Source organism: Tamandua tetradactyla, chromosome 7 (genome assembly GCF_023851605.1).
Source record: "Tamandua tetradactyla isolate mTamTet1 chromosome 7, mTamTet1.pri, whole genome shotgun sequence".
Taxonomy (NCBI): domain Eukaryota; kingdom Metazoa; phylum Chordata; class Mammalia; order Pilosa; family Myrmecophagidae; genus Tamandua; species Tamandua tetradactyla.
This window is the reverse complement of record NC_135333.1, coordinates 31,367,231-31,376,431: the sequence shown is the minus strand read 5'-3', so window position 1 is coordinate 31,376,431 and position 9,201 is coordinate 31,367,231. Positions and strand designations below refer to the sequence as shown.

At 37.7% G+C, this 9,201-nt stretch overlaps 1 pseudogene; it reads right to left on the bottom strand.

Moving 5' to 3' along the window:
- Positions 1–4,932: 4,932 nt before the first annotated feature.
- LOC143689565 (lysine-rich coiled-coil protein 1 pseudogene) lies at positions 4,933–5,700 on the bottom strand (annotated as a pseudogene).
- Between the last annotated feature and the right edge of the window lie 3,501 nt (positions 5,701–9,201).

Here is a 9,201-nt window from a genome sequence, read left to right as displayed (position 1 = left end):
CTTCAACTAAGGGGTGGTCCAAATGAATCAGGTTGGACTTTAATCTGAGTTACTGGAGTTCTTTATGAGCAGAGTGAAAACCAGACAGAGAGAAAAAAAAAGACAGAGGGAGCAATGAGAAGCTGGAAGTCAGGGGAACGTAGGAGCCATGAGAGGCCGCCCTGTGCGTTGCAGTGTGACGGGAAAGGTTGACCAGCAGTCAGCCCCACAATGCCACAGTCTGCTGGGAAAAAGCATTGCCTTGATGATGCCCTGATTTTGGACTTTTCCTAGACTCAAAACCCTGCGCCAGTACATTCTTGTTGTTTAAGTCAACCTATTGCGTGTTTTTATCTTCAGCATCCAAGTAACCAAAACAGGCCCTGAATAGCCAAAATTAGCTTGAAAAAGAACAAAGTTGAAACACTCAAACATCCCAATTTCAAAACTTACTACAAAGCTATAGTAATCAAAACAGTGCAGAACTAGTATAAGGATGAACATATAGACCCATATAATAGAACTGATAATCCAGAAGTAAACCCATTCATCTACAGTCAGTTGATTTTTGAGAAGGGTAATAAGACAACTCAACGGAGAAAAGAATACTCTCTTCACAAATGGTGCTGATTGCTTGCAAAAGAATACCGTACATACACCATACATAAAAATTAACTCAAACTGGATCAGCATCCTAAACATAGGAGCTAAAACTATAAAGCTCTTAGAAAAAAATCATAGGGATAAATCTTCATGACCTAGGATTTGGCAATAGATTCTTGAATATGTCACCAAAAGCACAAGCAACAACAACAACAAAAAAGGTAAATTGTACTTTATCAAAATTAAAAACTTTTGTGTATCAAAGGACATTATCGAGAAAGTGAAAAGACAACCCAAAGAATCGTAAAAAATATTTGCAACTCATATATTGCACAAGGATCTAGTATCCAGAATATATAAAGAACTCTTACAACCAAACAACAAAAAGACAAACAACGCAATTTTTTACATAGGCAAAGGACTTGAATAGACATTGCACCAAAGAACACATACAAAGACCAACACACATATGAAAAGGTATTCAACATCATTAATCATTAAGGAAATGAAAATCAAACCCACAAAAAACTATTCCACACCCACTAGGATGGCTACAATTTTAAAAATGGAAAATAACAAGTGTTGGCATTGATACGGGGAGACTGGAACCCTCAAACATTACTGGCAGGAATATAAAATGGTGCAGCAACTAAAGAAAAAAGTTTGTCATTTACTGAAAAAGTTTAACATAGAATTACCACATGACCGAGAATTTTTACCCTTAGCTGGAAATTCTAAACACAAGCTCACAAATATGTACATGTACACAAGTGTTTATAGTAGCACCATTCACAACAGCCAAAAGTGGAAACACCCCAAATGTCGATCCACAGATAAATGGATAAACAAATTGTAAATGGAATGTTATTCATCCATTAAAAGGAATGAAATACTACTACATGCTACAATATGGATGACCCTTGAAATATTATGGTAAGTGAAAGAAGCCAGGTATAAAAAGTCATACATTGTATGATTCCATTTATATGAAATATCCAGTAAGTAAGTGCATAGAGACAGAAAGTAGATCGGTGATTGCCAGAGGCTAGCGTGGTGGAGGAGTGACTGTTTAATGGTAGAGGGTTTTCTTTGGGAGTCATGAAATGTTTGGGAATTAGATAGAGGTGGTGGTTACACAACATTGTGGATGTATTAAATGCCACTGAATTGCTCATTTTAAAATAGTTGTGACTTTTACCTCAATACAAGACAAGAATTTGGCATTTTTTATATAAAAGTGAAATCTGAGTTTGAAAGTAAAATGATAAAATGTATGTTCTGGGAAAGCAAGGGTACATATTTTAATACCCTGGAAGAAAAAAAAGACAAGTTCAGGGCAAACATAAATACCTAAAATAAATAAATTTACATTTTGATGAGAGTTTCACCAAGTAGAAATAAAAATTCTAAACTTCAATGCCAACATAGCTTTAAAACATATAAAGCAAAAACGGACAGAACTCAGTAAAAATTGAGACAACCACTGTCAAAGTGGACCATTTTAACACATCTCTCCCCTTCCAATCATGCATTCATTCATTTGACAAATATGTTTTGAGCGCCAACTATGTGCCAGGCTGTGTTCTAGGCAGTTCCTACAGGAAAAAGCAACTTTGTCATCTGTTTCTTCAATTCCAGTTTTATACTCTTTACCTATTTTTCCCAGCCCTATGGTACTTTAATGTCCAGTAGAAATGCCAAAGAATGACATCCTTGTCTTGTTCCTGATATCAACACTTCATCACTTACTAAGGTGCTTATGATAGGTTTCAAAAAATAGATATCCTGTATGGAATTAAGAGGGTTTCTTTCTGTTCTTAGTTTTTAAAGAATTTTTATCATAAATGGAGGTTGAATTTTATCAAACACTTTTTGTACACTTTTTAAGATGGAGCATATGGGTTTTCTCCCTTCATTTGTGAGTGTGTTGAATTAACTTACTTGATTTTCTAATGCATTCCTGGAGCAAATCCAACTTGGTCATGATGTACTTTCTTTTGTATGTCTTATTAGATTCAGCTTACTGACATTTTGTTTACAGAAAATATTGGTCTATGTTCTCCTTTCTCAACAGTCTTTGGTTTAGATATCAAGGCCAAGCCTACTTCATAAAAATGAATTAGGGGGCGGGCCACGGTGGCTCAGCAGGTAAGAGTGCTTGCCTGCCATGCCCAAGGACCAGGGTTCGATTCCCAGTGCCTGCCCATGTAAAAAAAAAAAAAAAAAAAAATGAATTAGGGAGGGAGTGTGAGGGTAGTTCAGTGGCAGAATTCTCTGCCATGCAGGAGACCCGGGTTGGATTCCCAGCCCATGCACTTCTCAAAACAAACAAAAATTCAACAAATGGTGCTGCAATAACGGGATACTCACATGGAAAAAGAATTCAATGTGACCCCACCATACCAAAAAAAAAAAAAAAAAAAACAGAAAGAATTAGGGAGGATTGCTATTTTCTACTTTCTGGAAGAGTTTATGTTAGATAAAAATTATTCATTTCTTAAATATTTGATAAAACTCCCTGGCTTAAAAAAAGAAAAGTCCAGTGTTAATACTTCCTGGATAAGAAGATTTTTGACCAATCCAGTTTTTTAAATGATTACAACATTGTCCACATTTTTTACTTCTCCTGGAGCCAAATTTTATTACTTGTAAACATAGGAAATTGTCTATTTGATATAAAATTTCAAAATATATTGGCATAAAGCTGTTCATAATATGCTCTTATTATATTTTTAATTTGTGCTTCATCTGCAGTCATGACTCCATTCAATTCCTTCAATAGTTTACGGATTTTATCGCTCTGTTTCCTAATTAGTCTTGCCAGAAGTTTTTCAATTTTATTGTCTCTTCAAAGAACCAGCATTTGGCTTTGCTGATCATATCTATTTTGTTTGTTTCCTATTTCATTTATTTCTGCTCTTATCTTTAACATTTCCTTTTCTCCTCCTTTCTTTGGGTTTATTCAGCTGTTCTCTTGTTAACTTCTTTTTGCATGTTTGGTTTATTGGCTTTCAGTCTGCCTTTTTCTCTCATATGAGTCTCTCACATTTTCTGATATGTGAGATTTATGTGGAAAGCATAAACCCATTATGATTTCTATTTTATCCATGAATTATTGTGAGAGTGTTTTTTATTTCTATGTGTTTTATTATTGAATTACATCACCTGAAAAAACATTGTTTGTTCAGTCCAATCTTTTGACATTAACAAAAGATTGCTTTTTGGTAAGGTAAATGGTCAATTTTCATAAATGTTCAGGTAGGCTTGAAAAGAATGTGATGTTCCCAGTAATTTCATGAAATGTCCTAGAAATTCCCACTAACTGAAGGCTGCAATTCCATACTTCCTATCTTCTTTCTCCTTACTGATTTTTTTTTCTGCTTATTCCATTTAATACTGAACAGGGCATATTGTACACAAGTAAGACAAGAGACAAAGGGCTAACTAAACTCACCACAAGGAACCAGACAAATAGATCCAGAAGATAGAATGTTCTACAGGACAATGGCCTAATGAAAATAAGGACCATTCTAGATTTAGAAAGATTTATGGATATAAGCAGATTGGGTTCTAGATCTTAATTTAGACAAACCAGCTGTAAAAGACATTTTGGGGATAATTGATTTTGGACTAGGTATTAAATGATATTAAGGGATAAATATCAATTTAGTTAGAATGATAATAAGTTGGTTTCATGTGGGAAAGTTCTCTTTTAAAAATGTTGAGTACTGTAGCACTAAAATAAAGTGTGTTGTGGTTTTTGTTTTTTGTAGAAATTAGAAATTTATTATAAGCACTTTTAGAATATAAGTGATTTTGTATCAGGGCTCTTTGATAACTTTTTAAACTATATTTAATCTAAGTTTAATATTAAATTGTATCTCCTTTTCCACTTTCCAACCTAGAAAATATACTGCAAGCTAGATCTAAGAAAGAAAGGAAAAATCCATCTAACCAAGAAACATAAAAATACCCCATCAAAACTAAAACAAACCCAATCAAGAAAGAGATTCTGCAAAGTCTATGAATCCTCCAACTTATAAAAATGACCTCCCAAAGGAAAACAATTCTACTATCAATATCATTTTGATGAATAAAAGCAGAACCTCTCATTACAAGAAATTACATTATATGAAAGGAAAATGTACTGTTGCTTCTAGAAAATGAGGAAAAGTAATTTCCATGTTGGGAAGCAAGCACAGGAAATACTTTTTCTGTTCACCTGATCTATGCTAGAGGTTGAAGGACCTATTTACATAAGAAAAAATGTGATATGAACACAAACTTCATGAAACCAACTCCCTCAGCTATTTTTTTCAATCCAACTTTGGGAGAACCAAATAAATAGCTTCAAAATCCAAGAACAGACTGTTCCCAAAGCAGTTCCATCTCTGCCCTTTCTTGGCCTTGTTCCTTTTTCTCTCTTCTACACTTACATTCTCTTTCTTAGAGACCACATCTTGGGTTTTTTTCTCCTTTCAGTTCTCAAGCTTTTCTGTACTGGCAGTAACTGCATCCAGCTTTACTTTCTTTCTTTGGATACTCTTGTGTTTGTCTCAAGCCATTTCCTCATAACTTTTTTTCTTCTTGGGCTGCGTCTCCTCTGGTTTTCCTCTGTCTTCTTCCCGCTGCCTTTTTCTCTTCTGATGGGTGTGTTCATGACTGGCTCGATGGAACTGGCACTGTTTTCTAAGAAGAGGTGCTTGTGAGCTCCAGATTCTACTCTGTAGGAGCCATAATAGAATCCTTGCTCATCAGTGTTCGGGAGCACTGGTTTTACTGAGGAGTCCCAGCGGAATTGAAAGTAGTTCAAAGAGTGTGTTCTCAGTCTGCTGTCAAAAGCTGGAAGCCACTGGGCTCACCGATTTTCCACTGTTTGTGAGATATTGTTATGATCTCCGGTAAGTCTAGACAATTTTCGATGGGGAGTCTTTGCTCAAACACTCCGCATCTGGGTCTGGAGTCAATCTCTTTTTTTCACCCACAGGTTTCTGAACAGCCTTCTCTCATCCTTCTGTAACAATTTTTTTGCTTCTAAGCTTGTGGAGCTTTCTGCCCTTTGATATAATCTTCAGATTCATCTTGAAAAGAATCCTATGTTTCCTCTGAATGCTTCATCCAGTTGACAACAAGGGATTGTCCTTATCAGGCTGAGAACTTGCAGGAAAAATCTGATTAAATTGGCCCATTACATGCTTCAGTTTTTTTGCCGTGAACTTTCCCCATCCAATAAGACTATGTCACGACTGGGGAGTCAAAAACCATGATGCAGAGATTACGATATCTATTTTTGTCCAATGCTCCACTTTCAGTCACCTCATAATGTGAAATCCTTTGTGATTCAGACTGTAGCACTATACCACATACTTTACAAAGGCATCTGTAAAAAGTTCAGCCTTTGTTCATTCAACATGGCTATTTCCTCCAAGGCAGGAGTGGGCATCGGCAACTACTGCCCCCTCCCCCGTAGCCCCGCCCCGAGGGAATCGAGCTGGGACAGAGGCGGCTGAGAGGCAGCCGCAGCAGGTGGGGAGGGATGAGACAAGGTGAGTTTTTTTGGTTGTTGTTTTGTTTTCTTGTACGCTGCATGGTGGGGGTCACATTTCCTTCTTTTTTCCATGTGACAATCCCATTATTGTAGCACCATTTGCTGAATTTTTGCTTGTTGTTGTTGGTGTGGGGACGTGCTTAGGCCAGGAATTGAACCCAGGTCTCCTGCATGGCGGGCAAGAATTCTACTACTGAATTACCCTCGCACCCCCCTCAACAAGGTGAGTTTTTAACAGAACTTTGGACACAGCAGTTTCTCAGTAAATATGTCCTTAATCCACTTGATTTTTTAAAACCAGTATGACAATAACAGAATTACGTGTCAAAACGGCATTTCAATAACAAAAACATGGAAACCCAGGATTCAAAAGCCTGAATTCTCACCCGAGTTCTGTTTCGTCACCTCTATTTTAAATAAAAAGTTAGAAATCATTTATCATTAAATGTAAACTTTTCTATGTATATTTAATGAATTAGATGCAGTCTAAAAATGACTGCATTGCAATATTCGTGGTCTCAAAATATTTTTTGAGTGAAATTTGACCTTCTTGTAAAAACACAGTGATTATTTATTTCTGGAAACAAAGTAGTAGCTCTCATCACTCCAAACCAAAACTGCTCCTGCCACAAAAGAGGTCATTCAAAGAAGCAAAGATGGAAGCCCTTGTGAAAGGTAATCCCTGCTAACCCCACTTTTACTTCAGACAGATAAAAAGGAAACTCACGTTCCCAAAGTACTTGCTTGATGTCTGCTATTTTTCAGGGTGTGCAAGACAAATCAGGTCCTGGCCTTGGCGATGCTGCCTCCCACCAGAGGAGAAAAACCACCCACAAGCAAATCAGATCATCACTAATTGTGTTAAGGATATAAGCAGGGCCATGTAACAGAAAACAACAGTATGGTTCTATAGAGGCAGGAGCCTCCACGTCTGAGAAGGTGCCATTTGAGCTGAGACCAAAAGGAGAAGAAAGAGCCAGACAGGGAGCAAGAATGAAAATGGTAAAATGTCCAAATTCACCCAAGCAGCCCCGCCTCTAATATCAGTGGAGCTCAAGGAAGAGTAGAAATGCATCCCACCCCTCCTTCTAAGCCCATGGCCAGCACCCCTTCTCTTCCATCCCTGAGTGAGACACCGAGCCAGCACATCCAAGCCTCATCCCTGAGTCTCCCCAGGGGCCACTACTTAGCTACACGCCTCCCACGCTGAGCTTCAGGGTGTGCACCCTAATAGCATGCTCCACCCTTGGAGAACAGGATGATGGAAGAACCTGTGCAGACTCTGAAGCAAACTCAAGCAATTTATACCGCAAATTCCAGGATCCCAAGGAAAGGGGAAGCAGACTCAGAGTGATCATGTGCCCTTGGCTCTGCAGAACTTTTATACTCTGAAGACCAGCATGGCTGGAGAAGCCCAAATGCAAAGCTCTCTAAATCACTGACGCCTTTCCTGCCTGGATCAAAGTGTCCCCCTTTCTGGATGGCCAGTATTGAGGGTGCTGGAAGGAGGCTGCCATCCTCACTACCCTACTCCAGCAATGATAACATCTTGACTCCTGTGATAATAAACGTCAGTCCCTGACACCCAAAATAGTGTCTGTCTGGAAGATGGTAGATGCGCAAAGACATTTTTTGAGTGACTTGCTAGTGGACAGTCTTCATGGCTGTGTTTGCCGAAAGGAGGAACACTTGAAGTGAGGTCCTCAGCTCCTCTGAGTCTCCCAGCACCTCTCCTGACTTGAGAATAAACATAAGAATTAGTGGACCATTGAGTTCTGGCCTCCGTCCTGGCATAGCCTCCATGAAGCTTGGTTTGCAAAATTCTAGGCCTGAGTCCTTCCATCCCCTTCATCTCCCTTTTAAAAAAAGGGTTACTCAGCCACTGTTGGTGGGAATGTCAGATGGTACAACCACTGCGGAAGGCAGTTTGGCGGTTCCTCAGAAAGCTAAGTATAGAATGGCCATATAACCCGGCAATACCATTGCTAGGTGTCTACTCAGAGGACATGAGGGCAAGGAAACAAACAGACATTTGCACACCAATGTTTATAGCAGCATTATTTACAATTGCCAAGAGATGGAAACAGCCCAAATGTCCATCAACAGACAAGTGTCTAAAACAAGCTGTGGTATATACATACGATGGAATATTACGCAGCTGTAAGACTGAATAAAGTTATGAAGTATGTAACAACATGGATGGACCCTAAGGACAATATGCTGAGTGAGATTAGCCAGAAACAAAAGGACAATACTGTATGGTCTCACTGATATGAACTAACATTAATGAATGAACTTAGATAATTTCAGTTAAGGACAGATGACATCAGGAGATAGAAATAAGGTAGATATTGGGTAATTGGAACTGAAAGAATACAGATTGTGCAATGGGACTGATTGTAAAAATTCAGAAATGGATAGCACAATACTACCTAACTGTAATACAATAATGTTAGAACAGTGAATGAAGCTGAATGTGAGAATGATAGAGGGAGGAGGCCTGGGGGCACAAATGAAATCAGAAGGAAAGATATACGATAAAGACTGGATTGGTATAACCTAGGAATGCCTAGAGTGTATAATGATAGTCATTAAATGTACAAATTAAAAATTTTTTTGTTTTATTTTATTTTTTTAAATACCAAAAAAAAACAAATAAACACAAACATTCCTATTTTGATCATTCCGTTCTACATATATAATCAGTAATTCATAATATCATCACATAGTTGCATACTCATCATCATGATCATTTCTTGGAACATTTGCATCTATTCAGAAAAAGAAATAAAATGAAAACAGAAAACAAAATTATACATACCATACCCCTTACCCTTCCCTTTCATTGATCACTAGCATTTCAAACTAAGTTTATTTAAACATTTGTTCCCCCTATTATTTATTTTTATTCCATATGTTCTACTCTTCTGTTGGCAAGGTAGATAAAAGGAGCATCAGACACAAGGTTTTCACAATCACACAGTCACATTGTGAAAGCTATATCATTATACAATCATCTTCAAGAAACATGGCTACTGGAACACAGCTCCACATTTTCAGGCAGTTCCCTC